Below are 24,273 nucleotides of genomic sequence, written 5' to 3'. Positions count from 1 at the left end.
TTGTTTCCCGCACAGGACCGAAGCGGCTTCAAAGATAACGATGGAAAATGCTAGTTGTTGCCTCACTGTGGTATTTGTATCAGTGCACCCAAATCCTTAATAACGTATGAAGACACGCTTGCTGCTAAATCCAGCAGGACAGAACTCATCTGGATAGGCTAACTTAGGTGACTGCATGGCTTGCTCAGACGGATATCACATTGCAAGGCTACATACACACGCCGTTAAAGACCAAAAAGGTATTTTGTGGAACTGTGACTCACATCCTGAAAATCTCATACATGGTCTGTGATAAAAAAAAATGGAGCTTGAACTCGGCATTATAGCAGCAAGGGGCAAATTTCAGATTTGAGGAAGAGCAAGATTCTAAGTGCGCAAAACTGTAAATGGGGAGCTCTCGGTTTCGAAAGAGATGCATATGATCAAAAGAAAAGTTTTGATCACCAAGTAACAAGTCTTTACAATAATGGGTTCCTTGGATTAAACAAGTGAATAATGACTTGATTTTTAATGAGCAATTTATGAGACGTTTAAAATTGTGCTTTATATCCACAAGAGGTTCCTTATACATGCTTGTATTCGACACAACATTAGTTGGTGAATATACCAGTAAACTTACTGTTACAAGTACAACTTCAAGGACAAACCAAAGGCAGTTTGCTCCAAATTCCTCTTAAAAACAGACCTTGACCAAATAAGCCGGTGAGTAAGGTGCATAATATACAGTTTAAGTTACAGACACACAACTCAGTTTTCTCTCTACTTGTGACAGATAACTTTAAGTATGGCTTGACACTCACTGGTATCCACATTGACCAAACACATAACAAGGCAGGCGGGTGTACTATCAACTGGGATCTCACATATTGAGACATGAAATCAGGTGTGACCTTGACTGCTCAGTGGTCAGTCAACTCAGAGTCTGAAAGCTAGAAAAACAGTGGCTAAAAGAGCAGGCTGACTGAGCAGAGAAGGTGGGAGGGAGTAAGAGTGACTGAGAGGTAAGCCAGATGAAGGTCACAAATTGGATGAGTAGGAGAACACGGGGGAAAAAAAAGTAAATGGAAGGAAATTAAGTGTATGGGAGAGCATGGAATTTAAGTGAGTGTGATTGACAGTTAGAAAGGGATTAAAATACAGCAGAACTGGAGAAGCATACAAAGAAAGCTAAACAGGAAGATGGAGAACAGGAAAGAGGAGGGTCTGGTGAAGTTAGGAAGACTCTGCTAAACTTCTACATGTGTCCCTGGCTTCTCAAAACACCTTTTGGAGTCCAACAATAACCTCCAAATATAGTAGTAAAACACATAATCCTTTGGTTGTGTTGAACAAAGTGTCCTGACCGATTATGAAAAGCAATTGTATAAAAATTCTTCAGACATTGGTTCACCTCAGGTTTTTCCCAGTTGAGTAAGGAGGTTTTCATGCATGAAACATTTTCTTTGTTCAGTTTCCAGGTCTAAATTGAGACAATTGTTGCATTTGACCCTCACTTCATTTGTGTTCACAGAGCCATATAATGACAGAAGTGGTGCAAAGTTGTCAACAAGTCACACACAAATATAAGCATTCCAGTGGATTGCAAAATAGCACAGCTTAATGATCACCATGAAAACAATACCATCACTGTTGTTATTCACATTTCCTATTAGAAGTATTTGCCTCTGACAGACCTCAGAGGGGAAAAATCATGAATTGTCAGTAGCAAATTATGTTTTTCAAATTAGGAAACACACACAGACACACTCACACACATACAACCACAAAGCTACCAAAAATGTGACGTTGCAGATACTGTAACAGGAGGATGTGTTTCCTGACAAATTACCGACTGCAATGACAATCGATGACTATCTCACCATAAAAACATGACGTATACTGAATTTTCAGTCTAAATATATCTGGCTCATTATACATGGTATTTTATTTTTTCCATCATTTGGTTTCAGTTGATCGCATTATCATTGGTCTAAAGGGAGCCAGTATATACAGTTGTACATGAATAATGCTGCTGGTCAATTTGAGTCATTTAGAGTTGCCAATTTACAACACATATTTTAACCCAGGGGCACTGTCGTCATTTTACTAGGGCAATGCATGTTGGGCTGAGGACATATCAAGGGTGCTTGCTTTGACTTTGGCTTTCCACTTGTGTTAACTTTTGCTTGGTACGATACGGTAAAAACGATAATAATCCCACATTGTGCTGCTTTTGGTTGCCGGTGCCAGTCTCAGGGAAACAAAGGGGCTGATGCTAGTCTACACAGATTTCAGAAGACAAGAAGAGAAGAAAGGAATGGGAAAGTGCTTGTGGATGTCCACAACTTCCAAAGGATGTGTTCTCGTTGCTCCTCTCCAGATGCAATTGATGCCTTAAGCCAAACTAAGCGGAAAGGTGCTGCTAGTTTTAAATGGACACTAGAGCCAAAGGCTGTGTCTACAGTTTTCTTTCACAAACACAGAAAAGGTCCTGGGAAAACTAGTGAAGCCGGCCCAAAGAAACGCCACAGACAGGAGACACTGGACGTTCTCCTGTGAGGATATCAACAACTGGCTGCTGCAGAATTAGCATCTGGTGGGAAAAGACCAGGCACCGGCACGATCACGGAGGAAGCTGAAGAGGAGTCATCCGGTCAGTCAACACAGCAGTTTGTCTACAGTGAACAGCCGACGACAAAAAGTGGATCTCCTTATAACTCGCTCTCTGTTAGCATAGGAACGCAGTTGCTGCACACACAACAGCGACTTTGGCTGACTTTTCTGTTGCCTTGTGATTTCCTTAAGACTGCCAGTTTTAAGTCTACGACTGGAAAATTGTAAGGTGTATGCCTGTATTTTATTTCAGCACCTGTAAGCAAGCAAGTGTAGTGTTCACATATGTTTGTTTGTTTTTTTTTCTCCCAGTTCAATGATTTTTGTTTGGTTAACCTTCATATGATGACAGCATGGCCTTAATTTTACTGTTAAGCTTGTGAGATAAATGAATGACACCGCGCCATTAAAAAAAAAGGTTTTGATGGGTCAAGTCATTTGGAATTTGACTGTCGATGGACAGACAAAACATGTCATGCAATAAATGGTTATTGCACAGGGAATTTTTGTGAACATTTGAGAAAAATTGGGCCAGTCAGAGGTCCATAACTTCTGATTCAGGGTTCTGAAATCATCAACTAATGGGCATTTGGATGGCTTGTAGACGTCTGTTGCCCAGTTTGGGTTTCTTGTAATAACAAACACACTTTGGTACATTTCTTTGTGAAAGGAATAATGGTAAAAGCTGTTAGAAGGATGGGAAAAATTTCCCTTAAATATTAACCTTTCTAAATATGAGACTCTGAAGTAATTCAGTCACAAAGGGTATTGGGTTTGTTTATTTATTGGGTTTGTTTCAGAGGAACTCTAGATGACAGTGGCGACAAAAATGTCACCATAGATGACAACAAGAACTGAGTTTCCAGTTGTGGCAACTGCTAAACATTAGTTCTACTGTTCAGAATAGAAGGGATGAAGGTTAAATAAAAGGTATAAATGAAGTGTGAGGGCTGGAACTAGACACAAAGAAGGCAAACAGCTACAGTAGTCTTCTCGTTGCTGTCACAACGCAGTGTTGTTTTAACAAGAACGGGAGGTGGACACAATGATGGATGATTGGAGCTGAAATGTGTGAAAAAGACATTAGTCACACGGAGCCTCTCCTCCTCCTCCTCCTCTCAACATTGCTCCTGAACAGGGGGGTGTCATGAAGCTGTATGGGTTTCTCATCAGGGGCCCTACTTTCCTTCGGCTCACAGCTCAAGTCATAATTTATCCCTCTTTCTTTTGCTTTTTTCTGCTATTGTACTTCTTCATATTTTCATTTAATTTTCTCTCTTTTCTCCATCTAACAGATTAAATCCAACTCCTTGAAATCAAAATACTCCATTACTATGACTTTCATTTGCACCAACTCTCTTTCTTCATGACAATTTTCAAGCCTACTTTTGTCATCCTCTCTTTCCTTGGCCTCTTATCCCTTTCTCTTTCATTCTCTCTTTCACTCTTTCATTACCGGCTCATTTGCACATCCTGTATGTTTAAAGCAAAAGTGATTTACTTGTATCCTGCCCCTCCTCCCATATACACACCTCGCTTCCCCAGAGGTTCACTGAACCAGGACCTCTGACTGAACCTCTCAATTTTCAACAGTTAACCTCTTCTTCACTTAACCTTTTTTCCTCTTCTCCTCCGTTAAAGAGAACAGAGAGCAACAGCCTCCTACCCTTCCTTCCTCCCACTCCTCATCATCTCAATCTCCTTTCTCCTCTTGCTGCTCAAAAGTCCATGATTTAAGTTTTGAAGCTCAAGCTTCTTTTCAACTATATCTGGATTAAAAAACAATGCGATTAAAAAAAGGTATCCTTTCTTTTCACGAGACACAGTGTCAGTGTTGTAGAGCCCTATTTGAAACTATACGTGCTATTAAATGATGCTGGTGCGTAAAATGAATGTAACTTATGCTGCTGATGCTGCTTGTCAAATTTGGCTAATTATGTGTGTATCTTTATTTGTATACCAAGTATGCTTTCTGGGTCTCAATGTGTGTGTGTGTGTGTGGGGGGGGGTGGCGAGCAAAGAAAATTGCATGGCTTTTAAACCTTTGGTCTGTTTTGTCCATTTGGCTTTGGTTGCTCCCTTGACAACAACGTAGTCCACATGACAATCTGGAGCAACCTGAAGATTGTTTGTCTTCTATAAAGTCACAAAATATGCACACCCTCTCTCTTCCTTCTCTTAAATGAAGGCAGCTTGTAGGTAAGACAGATGTGCACATCTGTTATTGTGCAGACTAATGACAGGAAAATACAGCACACATCAGACACACACTCTACTCCCACAGCTTTCCATCATGGAGCCTCAATATGAAGCATAGCAGAATTCCATACAGGAATTCAGTTCTCCTGCAGCTTACTTTTCAAGCAAAACACAAAGACCCCCTGCAAATCCAGTGTTTATATTCTATAATTCAGTGGACTTTGGCTGCTTCTGGTGCTCACCGATAATGTGTTATAAAGGATTTGATATTTTCATGATAATACAATTTCATATAACCTTAATATGTAACATTAGTGTGTGCAGTTAGTAACATGAACATTGAATTCCAACAACAGACATTGTTGGCTGCAGATGAGGAAACAAGAAGCAAGACTGAGATGCATCTATCAGAGACAGTCTTAGAAGGCATCTTTTATCTTTTATCACTGCCGAAATATATAATAAATATTATTCCTTTTGTGCCTGAACAGAAAGTATATAATCTGTATTGTAAAAAATATGCACTTAACATTTTTTGTCCTTAAAATATATAATGCAGAAATTCCAATTTAGAATATTTGATGCCTGACAATAAAAGACAGGAAAAAAGGAAGAAAGAAGAAAAAGTTATTGATGCTGCCATCAATAAAACCTAAACTAAAGAGTTAAAAAGATTTGAAAATGTCGGATTGAACTGTACATATTGAGCCTGTGTCAATTAAAAAGGTGAGAAGTTTCAAAATACTGCAAATACGGAGATTAACAATACAAATGTTTTCTCAAAATGAAGTGGGGGGGACTTTGTGTTATATGAGCAGGAAGACAATTTTAATTTTAGAATTTTAATTCAGGATTTTGGTTTGACTGTTGGACATCCTTTCTATTCACTGTTTAATGTCTAAATATTTTACATGGCCAGAAAAAGCATTTTGGGTGTTATTTTAACCTGTGAGGACAGGATAATGAAGTGCGCAGGTGAAAAAGGATTGCTTTGGATCAATAGTTGCATTTGGCCAAATCCGGCCTTATGCCAATTAAATTAAGAGGGTCCATGCATGGTCAGCCACAGTTGGCTGCTACCCCTATGAAAACAAGCACAATTATAAAGTACAAAAACCTGGTTGCTGAGCAGATAGTACATCACATGCATTTCTCAACCATCCCACAAAAGCTACGGCTTTACAGTAGATGCACCTACCAGAAAATTTCTGCAGCTTTAAATTCTCTACAGTGTTATGAAAGTAGATTGTTTCAAGGACAACTTGCAAACATGATACATGGATAACAAATGGCCCTTGAGCATTGCAGATGAAACAACATGCGCCTTTGAGATAAAATGCTCTTTAACTGCTCATGGTAAAATACCATATTTCGAAAAAAGATTTCTTCAAATATTTAAGTAAATTGCTCGGGTGCAAAAGAGAACTCGGGAAGCTGTAGTTTCGGCAACTCCAACAAGGAGCTCCATTGTATACTGTAGATGTCATTGAGGGAGTTTCTTACCTGCTGCACACATGTTAACCATAATGAGAGGGGGTCACTTTCCCTGATGTATTCTGGTTCACGTGGCTGCTTTGCTTTATTTGTTTTTGTTTTTGATGAGAAGAAAAAGAAACCACAATGCAATCACTCATGCATTACTAAAACAAACGTTGGCTCTTATGTCCTAATTTTTCACCCCACTACATTTTGCTATAGCAATTCAATCTTGTTTATGAATTTTGTATCATGTATTTCATTAAATCTAGTCCTATCCAGCACCAGTAGAAAATTCCTCTGGATTAGCATCAACCAGATAAGTCTACAATTTTTTCATAATCTGGACTTTGTAACAAAAACAATGCAGCTATCAATAATCTGAGTTGTGCAGAGAAACTATTTTCCTTTGTGCTGCCAGGAAACACTACTTCAACATCCACATATTTTCATTATATTTAATGGATATTAATTTCATACTCATTGCAATGTGTTTTTATTTCCTACTTGCTAAATTCAGAGTCAGAGTGTTGTCTGTTTTTTTGTTGTTGATGAAGGCATGATAAATAATTTATTCATAAAATAAACAAAGGTTATAATGCTGAAATGTAGCATTTTAGAAATAGTTGAGGAGCTGAGTTCCATACATCTAAAACAATATGATTGTTTTGGCTCATGTGAGAAAAAGGTCAAGATATATATATATATCAAAGCTTAAATAAGATCATAGCTAATCAAAATATGTGAAACAATTGCTTTCACTAACATTGTTATTATTTATTAATACTCGCATGCAATTTTGCTCTACTGTAATTCATTTGTTAAAGGAGAATGGAATAATTTGGAAATGAAAAAATTAGGAAAAAATTAAAAATCAACAATAAAATGACAAAAATATAGAAGGACACTTAAAACTTTGCAAACATTCAGTTCTGGATGTAGACTGAAAAAAGTTGTTTTTCAAAACAAGGCTAGGGTATCGCTTTTTTAGATAAATATGCCATCTATTCCAGTCAATCATTCAAGTATTTTATAATTTTCCAAGTACCATTAATACAATCCAATTTAGTACATTTTGGAAAAAGTTGGCATATTTTGGCAGAGTGAAAGTCAAGACGGCCCCTTTTTATTTTGGTTTGGAGGGATAGTTCTTTGAATGCTTTTAGAATGTTCCACTGGTCTGAAGAGTCAGATCGGTCTGCAGAGTCCAACACGTTGTTGTTTTTGGCATGGAATTGAGACTGGAGCAAGAGGAGAGAGCCGAGGAATGCTTTTGATGGAGAGTGCTTAACAGTGGGACACAGCTTTATACACTGTACTAGGCAGAGGTGTGGATATGGGTGTGAGCCCATTGCTATACATTTGCATGTGCTTATATACCATAGAAAGCACAGAATCCTCAAATAATTCATCTTACACTTGAATCAGTTGTTTAACTAAGCTCACAATTTTATGAGACAAGGTTAATCAATCCACATCATGCTAAAATGAGATCTTGCATTGCTCTAATTATATTATTATGCCATTGCTATGAGTTTTCCTATTTACAGTGCATGTTTAATGAAAACCCACAATCTAATTTAATTACCACTGGTTTGGTTTGTTGTTATGTGAGAAAGTAACATAGTGCCTGTGTAACATTTTTACCTCGCCAAAAATGTGTTTTTTCCACCTCCTCCTCTTAATACCTTTCTAATGCCTAAGGCAATAGAAAGTGTGATGGTTACACATTAAGTTGTCTTCCTTAAGTGCATGTGCTCAGGCATGAGCAAACCACTACCAACACACACGCACGCACACACGCACACACACACACACACACACACACACACACACACACACACACACGGATACGCACAGAAACACTTTCCTCTTCAGAACAAAGTCACTTCCACCCCATTAATAGGTCAACTACTTCTTGTTACTCCATCCTGACAGGTAACACTTGGCCTGGGGCAGGGGATGGAATGCTGTCATCATTGGAAGGCTGCATTAACCACATTTATACAAATAAACTTAATGGTCAACAATAGTCTTACACAAATGCACACACAGAGCATAAACACACAGCAGCCAGAAAAACTCAGTGGAATCTGCTGAACGGCTGGTACAGCAACCTGATCCCCTCTCCAACTCCCATCATCTGTCTTCTAAAAGAACAACACCCACATGAGAACCCACGAAGGTGTAAAACCTCCAGCCTTGTTTTTTTTCTCCTGTTTTTATATATGTGTATATTGTATCATTTTTACTTTCTTTCTCTATTGAGTGTCTCCACCTGTACCTCTGTCCCTTCACTCCACCTTTGCTAATAGTTGGTGACATTGTTATATTGTTCCACCTCCTGTACACCCCTGGCTGCTGCGCCTCTCAATGGACGAAAGAAAAGCCGTTTCACAATCCGAAGTATGAAACGAGGTGAGAACCGACCAAGAAGGTAGATTTGTCAGAAAATGTATTCTATTACCTCTATTGTCATTAATAACATTTAAGGCACATGGCCTGTGGATGTGGCTCATCCTCAAAAAGCTTGAGGGGAAATAAAGGGGAGAAAAAAAAATCAAAGTCACACTGTTACTTCCAAAAATATTAGTGTTTAAATCTCATGTTAATGTTCTCTGAAAGCAGCAGGGTAAAGTGCAAAGTAAACCACAAATCTTTTCCTTTTGGATTTATAGTTGGCAAGAGCAACACATTAGCTCTGTATGGTTCTTTCACTACAAAAATATTAATACTTTTTAAAGACCCTCCTTAACAACTAAAGTTTTTTTCCTGCCTTTTCTCTGGCAAAGGCTAATAAAGGCACAATTTCCCCGAAATCCAAACTTACTTTTTTGCATCAGTGCAGAAAAATATCTAATAATGACTTACAGTTGGTTTTTGCACAATTTTCTACTTAAGCTGAAATCTGTTTGAGTGATGTGTGTGCAGTTCATATCAAATGATGAATTATCTAATTCAAGAAATTCAGCCTGTCAGCCACTTTTGACAAGTCATATTGCAGTGTACAGTACACATATTGAGCAATTCAAGAATCAATGGACTGCACAACTGAAAAAAAATGTATCTGAGGAGTTTGGTGCCATGTTTGTGAGAAATTTGTGTATAATTTTGTAATGTAATGGTATGGTGAATTCTGGAATAAATATCAAAAACTTTCTGCAACATCATTGGGGCCTTGACCTTTGACCACCAATCTGAATAAGGTCATCCATGCATCAAAAGAAGGAATTTTAGTGAGTGCAGTAAATAGACACCCGCTTTATATACGGTTATCATTGAAAGATACTATTGTGCATATTTGTGGAAACACGCACACACACACACACACACACACACACACACACACACACACACACACACACACACACACACACACACACACACACACACACACACACACACCGCCTTTTTTTTTTTAAAAGATCAAGTAATACTGTTTTTCCTGGAATAGAAACAATAATTAGAGAATGGAAAAAGCTTATAGTTGAAATATGGAGCCAAAATTCAGTTATAGTAGATGTTAAAATATTATGCCAATATTTACCCAAACAAAATCAAGTTGGAGAGTTAAAAACAAGTGGAAAGTAAGCTGTAAAGATTTGTTTTTAAGGCTACCTCTATATGGCCTCATTAAATCGCAACAAAAGGTGACCTTTTTTTATCATCGAGCTGGTATCTAGATACTGATGATATTGATACCAATTATTGGCCATTGGCAAAAGTCATTGGACTCTACATCACACTACAGCTCCAGCTAGTGGGACAAATATGTTATGGTGAGTAAAGAGATCAACATATAAAGGCAACATGCACTCATAAATTAAAGAAAGAAGATACTGGAACATAAAAAAGTTCCAACAAGAGTCTTTGGAGACAGGACATACATTTTTGCAAGCCATCAAAAACCTAATGGTGGTATTAACCTGGAAAATACTTTCAGAGTTTAAAAAAGGCCTCAAAGACACCACATCACTAGAAGTTTATTGTAGTGTCCCTTGCGGCTTCAAGGATATGATTGGCCAAGAGGCGAGATATGTAAATGAGGCAATGACTGCGGGATATGGGGAATGGACCACAGGACTGTGGTTGTTTTAAAGAGTTTTTATGTGGTACAGGTTATTCAGTTGGGTCTGTCATGTTGTAATTGTGTTGCCATATTCTAAGTTAGCATTGAAGGTTGAGTGAAGTGGAGAGACCAATTTAATGGACTTCAGCCATCATCCTGTGTTCGAAATCAAACGCTGACTGAGCAATACTCTGCCTCTTTATTACTGAACAGTGAAACCCCACAGCTCGCTACAAAATGCTCTTCAGAGTGAATTTTAGGTTATGGAAAGAATGAGGGCAGTGCAGAGAGAAAACAAGGGAAGAATAGGGAGGCAGGTAATTAAGTGTGAAGAATTGGGACAAATTGCGTAGAAATACATCATCTCAAACTGATACACACAGTCAATCTCTTCACCCTCCTCCAGCATCTGACTAAGCAAGATGAATGAATCATCAAAAACATTTCTACCATAAAACATAAAAGATAAAGTAGAAATATTGAATGGTGTTGATTAAAGCTTCATTGAATTCAACACTGTGATAAATCAAAAAAGGAAAGTACTCACAAAAAAAACAAAAAAAAAACAAGCCAAAGCTGGCCACGAAGACATAATTCATTTAAAGCTGAACTGGCATTTGAACAACAAAAATGGAAATAATATTTAGCCTTTTAAAAGCATTTTGTGTAAAGAGTCTGCGGCAAACAACTGAAGACAGACCAACAAAAAGCAACAGAGGAACCAACAAACGATTTCTCTGTGAGACTGCTTTTTCTCTCTCGAAATGATGGAACTAATCAAAAAATCTGCAAGACATTTAGAATAACCGGCCACATCATCAAAGTGAAAGCAGCACAGGCAACGCCAGATAACGTAATTTCAAATCCAAAAAGTTGAACGAAGAGACTCAAAATGAAATGTAGGCAAATGGAAAAATATGGCTTACATCAGTTGCATTTTTATCTTACAGCATAGAATATTACATTGAAAAAGTGGCTGATACGCTTTAACATTCATGAAATCTACTGAAGGATTATGTTTATGAATGGACAGGAGAGCTAAAGTCAAATGTCTTCTTAACCACACATTGTGTTTTGGTTTAGTTTTCAACCAGCAATCTTTTACATATTAGAGCAAAACAAATAAATATATTTTGAAAAACATTGATGCTGCAAAAGTGCTCCGATGAAGCACTGACTTTCAAACTGAAACTTTTAGACTGGTAAACTGAAAATCTTGAATGACGTGCAAAACAACAAATGTTTAATGCCATTTGACCTTTTTGTCCTCCCAAACAAGCAGGGAACTCTTTGCCAAGTCTAGTGATTTTCTTTTACACAAAAAGTATTAAAAAAGGAACACCCATGGAAATGTTAATAGTCACTTTTCACACTTCCAATGGGAATCAACCTTCCCAACAACTTCCAAATAAAAAAGGTGTGACAATGTAACTTGAAGCCTAGTCAGAACAGTATGATGTGAGACATCTCAGTTAAAACTATAAACAGCTTATGTGCTGTATATTATCTGCATAGCAGCCTTTTACTTTGGTCATATTTGGAATGACATTGTCTGTGAGGGTGACGTTATTGACACCACATTAAGTGAAACACCTGGGCACTAAGTGAATTCCATGGTGTGAGACCAGTCTTAGTGACTTGGTTGGCGTGATCTTGGTGCAATCACTGTCTGCTAGATATGGCTAACTCAGTAAACAGCAAAAAGTCCATGGTCAAACTGAATTTACCCTTTGCTGAAGGAGGAATTTTCTAATAATTCCACTTAATCTTTTCATATGAAACTATGTTTTTGCTGTGAAATGCATACACATTTCATGATGAATTAAATGTGATGAACACATTTTTTTTGAGAACTGGCATCAGGTTTTGATACGAAAATCCAAGATATTTTATTCCATTAAATAAACTAATTAAAAAGAAATCAAATAAAGGTAAAAAAAAATGTTGAAAACCCATGTTGGACAAGAGTATGGTTGGAGGAGCAGATTACACTCAAAAAAAGTATACAACTTTTGACATATCCACATCTTCACTGGTTTAATTAATATAATCTGTAAGCAGCAAAGCAACTGATAACCTGTAAAGTCTGTGACGAAAAGTGTTGTTTACTTGGATGTGTAATTCACACTTGGGTCAGTGTACTTTTTCTGTTTTTGCAATACTAGTTTACAAAATAACACTTATAACCAAGGATTGAGAACAAAAAGCTAGGCAAGGTGAGGGCAGAAGCCTCAGTTAAAAGGTTATTATCTTTACATCCTTGTGTGGATAGTGTGCATTTACCTAATTGTGCCCTTCATACAAGAAGGCATAAATGCTGAAACACAGAACATTGAATTGTGTGTTTGTGAGTGTATGTTATAGCAATGTCCTCGACCTGACTTTTATCAGCATTCAGGAGGCAGACACCATTACACATTAACAGAAGTGATAACCAACACCCCCCCCCCCACACACACACACACACACTATGGTCATGTTCACAAGAAGAGAGTGCATATTAGCAGTAAGGACCTTCCACAATGACTTGACATAAAAAGAAAAGGAGTGATACATGAATTGCATGGGCAGAGATTGATATAAAAATAACTTGATGGTGATTGCTTTCTTATCACAAAACAAATAAGGCTGATGATGCTTGTAGTCGTAGATGTCATTGAAGACCAACATAAACATTGAAATTGAATGATAGAATTGTGAAACATACTGCAAATATATTTATTATTTAGAGACATTTTGCTGAAGGACAGTTTCATGTCACTTAGAAAACAGGAAAGTCTTCGAGGCAGTGACCCACTGCTTCCTAGAAATCCGTAACACAATCTTTAGCACTATTTTAACAGATTTATTTATTTTTCTTGAGCAAAGTTTATGAAATCTATAGATTGGGAGGTTTAACCTGCATTAAGACTTCAAAAACAGCTGCCTGTGAACATTTTACACTTACTAATTTTGTAGCATGAATTTAAGACTTTATTTCACATGACAGAAATTATAAGTATACAAAACTGATGGTTTAATTCACTCTCCTCCTCTTGTGAGTTTTCTGGTTCATCTGTTGGGGACTCAGACATTCCAAGCATGCGCACGCACGCACGCACGTACACACGCACGCATGCACGCTGAGCTTAGATGAGACAATGACCTGATCTGAGCAAATGGACTTAGTCACGGCTGAGGATTGGTGTGGAATGCGGGAGGTGAGCATGATTGTGAGTGTGTGTAGTTGTGAGGGACCGCTTCACTTTTTGCACACCTTTGTACTCTATCAGTGTCTGCTTGTTCTCCCCATGCAGCCAAAAGTTCTCACTGAGTTCTCCCTCTTCCTCCCACACTTCAAAACATGCAGTAGGTTAACTGAAGACTATATCTGATCAGCTGGCTGCTAGTTGGGAATGGCTGAAGATGCCCGGCGACCCTGCATACAGGATGAGCAATATAGGTTATGAATGACTGAAGCTTGTGGAATTTTGCTCAAAAGTCCAATTGATAACCTCACTTTTATGATTAGACTCCTGTGATGAAAACACTTTTAAGCGTGTTGACACATGTTTAAGTGTTTTTATCAGCATAATTACTTTTATAATTTTGGAACAGGAAACAGGTAACTTGGAATATTGGAAACTCATTACAGAGTTGATCAGAAATACAACTCAAATTGAATCTGCAGCCTGCGAGTCAGTTTAGGGCGTGTGTATTTCCACACAGTCCTTGACAGCACCTCTACAGTTCTCGGTCAAGGAATTTGACAGTGTACAGCAGACCTTGGCATTTTACATCCGGCCCGTTTTTCTTTTTTATTCGTCCCGCCAAACTATTTTCTTTGAATAGTTTAATAAGTATTTTCAATCAATATTGACTTTAGAAACTCCTAATTTTTTCCTTTTGTTGAATTTTGTATGGGTGATTACATACAGAATAATGTCTGTGCATTTATACAATCATTAATGATTTTAAAGTTGAAATAAAATGCCAAAAAATGTAAATATTGAAATTGCAATTTTCATTTTGTTCACTTTACATGATACCTAGTTGGCCCATGCATAAAAATTAAATAAGAAAGGTTCGTATTCTTCTGCTCTACAAACAATCAAGACCTTCTCATGTCAGTAGTCCGTATCACAATTATTACAGTGAACCATGATGAAACAAAACTATCTTTCTTGCAACAGCACTCTTGGCTTGTATGTCTGGACGCACAGAACCCCTAAGTCTGTCTACGAACACCAGGTACTTTGCTGAAACGATCCCAAAAGGAAGATATGGTGGCATTGTCAGCTTTGGCAAGGTTTTCAGCAAGAACAAGGAGACTGATCATGTAAAGATGAGATGCAGAATGGTACAGAGTGCACTGAACCTAAACGATGAAATTTGTTCACCTTTCGGCATGAAAATGATCACAACCATTTGACCAAAACAACACTAGACCAGTTTCCTTAAGACTTAATCGCCAATAAAAGTCTGTGCAGAGACCTAACGATGGCAGCTCACATATGTCTCTAATAAATACTGATAGTCCTTCACAGAATTTGTCAGGAAAAATTAGATTAACAGTCTGAACCCAGGCGTGTGATGATGATAGAAAACTGCTACACATAACTGACAGATTCTAACAAAGCAAATCTTATGGAAGTTACACAATCTGCAAAGTGGCATTCTGATTTTAAAGACATGTCAAAAATAGAATTTTAAATTAAATAACAATGATCAAAAAGAATGCACTGAATTTACAGAAAACATTGACTTTATTTAGCTATCACATGTCTAAACTTGAGTATCATGGCTATAATCATGTAATTCATTTGAGTAAGAACAAGAAGTGGGTCAATACCCAAGCTAGAATGAACCCAAACGTATAATCTCTATACTTAAAATAGCAAGCAACATAACCTAAATATTTCCAAAGACCAAAACATTTGACCAAACAACATTTACAAAATTTCTACTTGCAGTCTTAAGGAAATATGTAGCTAATTCCTTTGTGTAAATGTGCATGATGCATTTACTTCAGGATTATTTAAATCTCTATTGCAAATGAAATCAATCCATAATCAAATTTAGAAAGAGCAGGTGAAGTCAGTATAACAGACCTGTGCCTCACAACAACTCTGATGCTGCTCACGGATATAAATATCTTCCACAAGTGCTGAGAAGTCATGATTATGTCCAACATTGCAAATGACTAACAGAAATGGCCCTGATTTTGTGAAGGTATCTCAAAGAAATGTATGGAGATCTATACCTCCAAAATTAAAACTGGTTGAAATTGACATGTTGTCTAGAGTAAAATGCAAAGATTTGAGTCAATTATTTACTTTGCTTGGCTTTACTGTCTGCTATGTTGTTGTTCCACATAGCAGACAGAGTTTTTGCTTTTAACTCTCAGTGATTGTTCAGTTTCTCCCACCACCATGTGCAGGGTCCTACTCTAAATCTGCGACAAAACGACATTTAAATCCCAGAAAGCAGCCCGTAAGTACCTTTGTTAATTATGTGTCGAAGAATGGGCTTGTTGTGTCCTGGTGTGTCCTGGTGTGATAATGGGGCCAGCACAACAGGGGGATTACCTTCGGGATAATGCATATGCTGAGCTGACCAGTGTGAAAGACCATGCGGTGGGAAATAATTAAGAGCTAACTGGTCTGTAGGTCTCTCAGCCAGACGTCAGAGCTGTGCAGTTACTGGCAAGGGATTAATGTCTTGAGTTTTTTCATTGTGGGTGTGACCATTATCTGGGGATGTGTTTTTTTGTTTTCACAAATCTTGGTCATGTTTGCTTGGTATTTAGAGAAAAATGTTAGTAATGCAAGTTATGCTACTCTTTGTGGATTTTTGTAATGTATTAACAATAATCAACGCAGGATGCACTGTCTACTTTGGCTGCTCCAGAATCCCTGAGAGACTTGCAGCACACTGTGCCAGCACACTGTCTAAGTCTTAAGGTTATGAACTTTGGAAGTTTTTCATGAGTAGGAATTCCAGTGTGTAAAAGACAATTTCTGCTTCAATTAGGCACAATTTTTTGGCAAAGTTTTTCTTTCAAGACTGTCCACCAATTTGAAAAATACTTTCATTAAAAATTGCACATACATTGCATGCCCTAAATGTATAGAAGCAGTTCAACTGAAGGTGGGATTTAAAACCTTAAATCCTCATTAGTCAATTTCTAATAGAAATATTGCAGTACTATTATGTATCTTCTAAATCTGTCCTCAAAGTACAACTATAACTCATTATACTGCAAGCCGGTGGCGCAGTGATTAGTCCTGCTATCTAACAGCAGGAAAGTCCATGTTTTGATTGCAGGAGGGGAGTGTGGAGCTAACATGTTCTTTCAGAGCCCACGTGGGTTTCCTCTGAATTCTCCAGTTTCCTCCCACAGGCCAAAAACATGCGGTAGTTTAACTGGAGACCCTAAATTATCTATATGTGTGAATTAGAAAGTGAGTGGTGGTAAGTCTCCATATGTGATAGACTTTGAACAGTGCAGATAATGAATGAACATACTGCAAGCATTGTATATTCATTCATTCATTATATCAAAAACTGACTATACATGTTTAAGGACATCTTTCTAATGAGCCAAATTTAAATTTTTATTTAAATTTATTCTTTTTTTTATTTTGCATACTATATTGAAATACAGGCCAAATGTGCCATGGAGAAAAGATCAAGGAATGGAGCCGTAATATCACGTTCATGACAGTGCGGTTCACAGCAAAATAAATGATTGTTATGATTCTAGGCAGCATGGTAGCGCAGTGGTTAGCGCTTCGGCCTCACAGCACGAAGGACCCTTGCTCGATTCCGACAAGGGAAACTTTTTGTGTGGAGTTTGCACGTTGCTGTGTGGGTTTCCTCTGGGTTCTCACAGTCCAAAAACACGAAGCAGCAAGTTAGAAAAATTGCCCCGAATGGTTGTCTGCCGTTATATGTGGCCCTGCAATTGACTAGAAACCAGTCCAGGTTGCACCCTGCCGCTCACCCGATGACAGCTGGGATAGGCTCCAACATCCAGCGTGATGGATGGATGTTATGATTCTAAGCAAATCACGGTTATCAAAAGTTACAACTATGCTATATTTTATCAACCATTCCAAAACATAATTCTGCAAGTGCCTCAAGTGATTTCAGCCCTTCCAAGAGTTATCTTAGATCTTTATTTTGAAAAATTAAAAAATAAATTATGAACCTCATGAAAACCAAAAGTATCAGGAAAACATGAGAACATATACAGACATTACAAGATTTAATATTAATGTTGTCTAAAACTTTGTGTGCAAGGTAGGAAAGTTGCCCTTGGTTTTATCACAGAAAAGTTTTATAATAAAATTGATAGAACATGAGTATAAAAGATTTCTTAAAGATTTTTTTTTTTTAAAGATTCTATACCATCTCGCTAAAGGCTAGATTTCAAAATTCAAAAAAATTGTACCAAGAGTGGGAAAGATGAAGAACAATTGTTTCAAATGTATTTCCTAAAAGTAATATTCCCAACTTTCTGCAGCTCATTTGTCCCCTTGGGGCAGCCTGGCTCAGTTGAGAAAGAGCTGTTACCTTGCAGCCTCACGTACCTGATTTGATTCCCAAGTTCCCTCTAGCACACCTGTCAAAGTGCTGTTGAGCAGGGCACCGAACTGCTCCCCGAGCTCACAACTAGTAGTTTATCCAAGATGGATAATATGCAGGGACCAAATGTTACCGTTGTTATGCAGCATAAATTCAAAAAAAGGTGACAAAATAAAGATTTTTTTTTCTCTACGAAGTTTTCAGAAGCTTTTACAAAATGATGGAGGTAGGAAACTGTGGCATTTCAGTAAAAAACAAAAAGGTTCAGACTCTCCTGGTGTACATGCACGCTTACATTTTTTATTTCAAATTAGTCAGCTGTTTGACCCTCGATCCACGTAGGCAGCATTAAATCTTTATTGTCATTCACAAAGAAAAATTTGTGAAGAGTTAAAGAATAATTAAAAGATAGACTCGCTCCTTTCAGATGTACATATTTGAGGGAAAAGTATTTGTGTTAAGGTGTTCCACTTTTACCCAAATCCTGTCAGCTATCATGCAGGGGACAGGGTTTCAGGCCATTTGTGCTTCCGGCTACATTGAGGTGATCAAGAACAGTTGGCTTTACTTTTTGTTAGCTATTATGATACTTTCATTGCATTAAGTCTGCAGTTTGAAGACAAAAAGTGAGCATATTGCTTCCAAAGTTCCTGTCCTGCTGAACCCACCCCCACATCTCTCACACTCGTCTCACATTCCCTCTGTAGTATGGATTCCACATCAACAGCTGGCACTGGGGAAAAGGACGAGCGCAACAGTGTCCCCATGAGCCTTTTTTGTTTTCAACTTAGTGCCATGTTTTTGTTTAATAGGATGCAACAAATTCCGATGAGTACGTTTTTAATCCTTCTGATGAACCCTTCAATTAGTTACTTTTATGGCAATTACATCGATTATATCTTGGATTTTCACTAACAAAGATTGTGAAACTGAGATAAAGAAAAAATGCAATGTGTTAAATCTAGGAACTACAGCAAAAGTATTTGGATTTTTTTCCCTTAAACTGTCTGTCTTAACATCCTGCCCCTAATCAGGATCTACTTCCTGGGGTTAAAGGTCATCTGTAAACAACCAATGAAAGTGAATGTAGCAGACTGTCCTTGCCATTTCAGTCACATCTAAGATTGGTCTAAATGTGGCATTTTTAGTCTTGGTGAATTAATGCATCCATTGTTCAGCTGCTGACACTCAAAAAAAGATACACACCATAATTGACTTCAAATTGTGAGTTGGGAGGGCTACATGACCCCACCCTCCTCACCCCAATCCAACAAACCCCTTTTGAAAGGAAAACAAGGGTCTGTGTCTCCTGTCCCAGCGATCACCTTTCAACATCTTATTTGTAATGGCATCAGGAATAACAGCTGCAGACTGTGTGTGTGTGTGTGGCAGAGGGGGGCTGGGAGGCTGAAATGGGTCTGGCTGGGGGACAGAAGAGATAGTCAAGGAAGAGAAAAGCCAAACTAAAAGAAAGTGACAGAAGATTTAACATGTCAGGGAGTAAGATAGGAGGTGTCAAAGAGAAAGCACAGATCAGACGGAGAGAGATGTAAAGACACAAGAGGAAAAAAACAAGTACAAACGTGATGAAGTGCCTTTCAAACACTTTCTGTAATTATTCACAATTTACCTGCAGATGATTGTTACAGTCAAGGGAGTAATGAAGTAAAAACAAACAAATACATTAATAGTTCACTATCCTCAAAGACATGAGAAGAGTATAAGCAGAGCGTGTTGATCTGCAGGGTTCCCGAAATGTTATTACAGTCTCCACTGGTGCAAGCATTAGATTCGTCTAACCCAACCACACTCACAGAGACACACACTGACCTCTCCCTGATGCAGTGGGTACCCTTTGACCTGCAGTTTTTTAGCGTTGACCAAACATACCCTTACCCCACTGAGACCGCAGAACAGCACTGTGGCCCCACGGCCCACACAATAGTGCACTATGCAGGGGCACGGTAGTGACAGAAGAGGGTCACTGATGAGGACAGGGAGGAAAAGACAGAGGAGTTAAGGAGAAAACTCAATAAAATGTATGCATAATTTCATTAGGATAAGGAAAGAGAATTAAGTAGTGCTTAATCGCCTTCAACAGTACAAGCCAACATACAGAACAGCATCAATATGATGGTCAAACCCAAATAAATAAAGCAAACACAGTGTGTAAAGGTATTACATGCAAGAGACCCCAGAAAGTATTTATAGTTCTTTGAAAGCAAGCTCAGATGCGTCTTCTTTATTTCGTCAAAAAGATTTCTACTCTTACTTAAACAAATACACGTCTATTCAATTTTGAGCTTACACATACTGATGCCTAATGGATTTTTCGGGTTGACAAGAACGGTAGCCAGAAGGGAATAGTGACGATATCATTTCATTAGCTAAGCTTTAGACACATTAATGGTGTCACACTCTAAAGAAATAGAAAAGAAAAAGATACTTATCTTTAGCCTGTCGAAACCATCTGCCTATAGAATCAGTGTAAAATCAGATTTTTCATTTGAGTTAAAAATAAAAATCAGATGAGAACAGAAATGAAAATCATCCACACAATATCAACATTGGCTGCCGTCTGTTTTCTAAATTTGACAGTTGGTATCAGATTTGTACCAATGATCATTTCATACACGTTATTTCCGCAATGGCCTGAAACAAGGTAATTGAGAAGCGGATGCTGCCACAAGTGATGTTCTCAACTGAATGCAAGAGCAATTCATTATCTTAAGTCATTTATTGTCTTTCCTGTCTTTGAGCAAAACCTTGATTTACTATCTTAGTTTATCTTCTTGTTGCTGCAAACCCCCTTCAAAAACAAACACAAACACACACACACAGTCAACCCCCACAGAGACCATTGAGACAGTCCCATTGCTGCTCAACCATTAGCGATGTCTCAGCAAACACTGACTTTATCTAAATATGGGCCCATACCCTTTAACATTAACAGGCCCTGTGAAATTCTAAGCTAAAAAACAATGGTTACAAAAGTGGCAGGGGAAAGGTTGCCCTTTAAGGCTGCTAATGAGATTCATACAAATTTGGTACGTTTTGGAACAATTGTACAAGGCACAAAAAAAAAAAAAACCCAAATGAATTTATGATAACCTCTTTATGTCACGATGTGCTGGGGCGGACTCGAGCAGGGAACCACACTTCGGGACAGAGATGGGTGGAAAGCGCTTTTATTCGGTTGAAGTTGCAGACGGGACGGGACGGGTTGCAGACGGGACGGGATGCAGACGGGACGGGTTGCGGACGGGACGGGACGGGTTGCAGACGGGACGGGTTGCAGACGGGACGGGTTGCAGACGGGACGGGTTGCAGACGGGACGGGTTGCAGACGGGACGGGTTGCGGACGGGACGGGACGGGTTGCGGACGGGACGGGACGGGTTGCGGACGGGACGGGTTGCAGACGGGACGGGACGGGTTGCAGACGGGACGGGACGGGTTGCAGACGGGACGGGACGGGTTGCAGACGGGACGGGTTGCAGACGGGACGGGACGGGTTGCAGACGGGACGGGACGGGTTGCAGACGGGACGGGACGGGTTGCAGACGGGACGGGTTGCAGACGGGACGGGACGGGTTGCAGACGGGACGGGACGGGTTGCAGACGGGACGGGACGGGTTGCAGACGGGACGGGACGGGTTGCAGACGGGACGGGACGGGTTGCAGACTGGACGGGACGGGTTGCAGACTGGACGGGACGGGTTGCAGACTGGACGGGACGGGTTGCAGACTGGACGGGACGGGTTGCAGACTGGACGGGACGGGTTGCAGACTGGACGGGACGGGTTGCAGACTGGACGGGACGGGTTGCAGACTGGACGGGACGGGTTGCAGACTGGACGGGACGGGTTGCAGACTGGACGGGACGGGTTGCAGACTGGACGGGACGGGTTGCAGACTGGACGGGACGGGTTGCAGACTGGACGGACGGGTTGCAGACTGGACGGACGGGTTGCAGACTGGACGGACGGGTTGCAGACTGGACGGACGGGTTGCAGACTGGACGGACGGGTTGCAGACTGGACGGCAGAGGCTGGGCCTCAACCGTACGGATTGCAGACGGGGCGGGCCCCAGGCAGGGTGGCAGACTGGGGTCCGGTCATAGCAGGGGTGAGGTCCGGGTTGGCAGGGATGAGGTCCGGGTCGTGGCAGGGTCCCACAGTAATCCATGAAGACCACAATCCCCCGGCGCCAGGCAGAGAGTGCCGCTGCCCTTTATAGGGATCTCGATTAGCGGCATCTGTTGCAGCTGGCGCAGATTACGACGGGGATCAGCTGTGAACCCTGACAGTACCCCCCCCTCAATGGGCGCCTACTGGCGACCCACGGAGCTGGCTTGGGTGGGTGTGGTTCCCCGAGTCCATGAGGGCCGGGGGATTCTGTCACGATGTGCTGGGGCGGACTCGAGCAGGGAACCACACTTCGGGACAGAGATGGGTGGAAAGCGCTTTTATTCGGTTGAAGTTGCAGACGGGACGGGACGGGTTGCAGACGGGACGGGATGCAGACGGGACGGGTTGCGGACGGGACGGGACGGGTTGCAGACGGGACGGGTTGCAGACGGGACGGGTTGCAGACGGGACGGGTTGCAGACGGGACGGGTTGCGGACGGGACGGGACGGGTTGCGGACGGGACGGGACGGGTTGCGGACGGGACGGGTTGCAGACGGGACGGGACGGGTTGCAGACGGGACGGGACGGGTTGCAGACGGGACGGGACGGGTTGCGGACGGGACGGGTTGCAGACGGGACGGGACGGGTTGCAGACGGGACGGGACGGGTTGCAGACGGGACGGGACGGGTTGCAGACGGGACGGGACGGGTTGCAGACGGGACGGGACGGGTTGCAGACGGGACGGGACGGGTTGCAGACGGGACGGGACGGGTTGCAGACGGGACGGGACGGGTTGCAGACGGGACGGGACGGGTTGCAGACGGGACGGGACGGGTTGCAGACGGGACGGGACGGGTTGCAGACGGGACGGGACGGGTTGCAGACGGGACGGGACGGGTTGCAGACGGGACGGGACGGGTTGCAGACTGGACGGGACGGGTTGCAGACTGGACGGGACGGGTTGCAGACTGGACGGGACGGGTTGCAGACTGGACGGGACGGGTTGCAGACTGGACGGGACGGGTTGCAGACTGGACGGGTTGCAGACTGGACGGGACGGGTTGCAGACTGGACGGGACGGGTTGCAGACTGGACGGGACGGGTTGCAGACTGGACGGGACGGGTTGCAGACTGGACGGGACGGGTTGCAGACTGGACGGGACGGGTTGCAGACTGGACGGGACGGGTTGCAGACTGGACGGGACGGGTTGCAGACTGGACGGGACGGGTTGCAGACTGGACGGGACGGGTTGCAGACTGGACGGACGGGTTGCAGACTGGACGGGACGGGTTGCAGACTGGACGGACGGGTTGCAGACTGGACGGACGGGTTGCAGACTGGACGGACGGGTTGCAGACTGGACGGACGGGTTGCAGACTGGACGGACGGGTTGCAGACTGGACGGACGGGTTGCAGACTGGACGGCAGAGGCTGGGCCTCAACCGTACGGATTGCAGACGGGGCGGGCCCCAGGCAGGGTGGCAGACTGGGGTCCGGTCATAGCAGGGGTGAGGTCCGGGTTGGCAGGGATGAGGTCCGGGTCGTGGCAGGGTCCCACAGTAATCCATGAAGACCACAATCCCCCGGCGCCAGGCAGAGAGTGCCGCTGCCCTTTATAGGGATCTCGATTAGCGGCATCTGTTGCAGCTGGCGCAGATTACGACGGGGATCAGCTGTGAACCCTGACACTTTACTGAAGTATGTATATGGTGTTGTTTTTTTAAAAGATTGAGATCATACAATTATATTCATTGGCTGCCAACTAAGTTTTGTGCTTTATGGAGATGAAAACGCCACAAAAAGCTATTCTGTTGATAACTGGTGACAGTTTCTTGAATGTTGGATGTCTCTAAAGGACTGATATAGATTAAATGTCCTACCCTGAAGAATAAATACTAAAATGCATTTTGCACACTTGTCAAAAGGTTTCTTGTAAGTTTGTGAATGATAATGAAGACTAACATGTTTATGGTGACCTGTTTCTTGTTCTCAGCAAACTTTGGGGCTGGCAGGCTGATTCCCATCACCATCGACAGACCATATAACGGTTATCAGCATGTCAAATGGCATTTACGATAGAGAGCTGTCACTAGGGACACGCTTCAAGCACACACAACAGGAGCGGGTGTATGAGTCAGTTAACAATGAGATAAAGTTGTGTGTTTGAAGCCTCGGCAATATGCAGTTGTTTGCATTTTAAGGACTCAAGATGCTTGCCTCTTACTTCATTGTCTCC

The 24,273-nt window shown here is 41.2% G+C and overlaps 1 protein-coding gene across 1 annotated transcript in view; it reads right to left on the bottom strand.

Annotated features, from left to right (window-relative positions):
• Window positions 1-24,273, bottom strand: part of fgfrl1a (fibroblast growth factor receptor like 1a) — a 76,007-nt gene that overhangs the window by 44,142 nt on the left and 7,592 nt on the right. The window lies entirely within an intron of this gene.

Source organism: Fistularia commersonii, chromosome 13 (assembly GCF_037954325.1).
Source record: "Fistularia commersonii isolate RoL2024-O1a breed Wild chromosome 13, RoL_Fcom_v1.0, whole genome shotgun sequence".
Taxonomy (NCBI): domain Eukaryota; kingdom Metazoa; phylum Chordata; class Actinopteri; order Syngnathiformes; family Fistulariidae; genus Fistularia; species Fistularia commersonii.
Note: the sequence above shows the minus strand (reverse complement) of the source record. Positions and strands in the feature narration are given on the sequence as shown.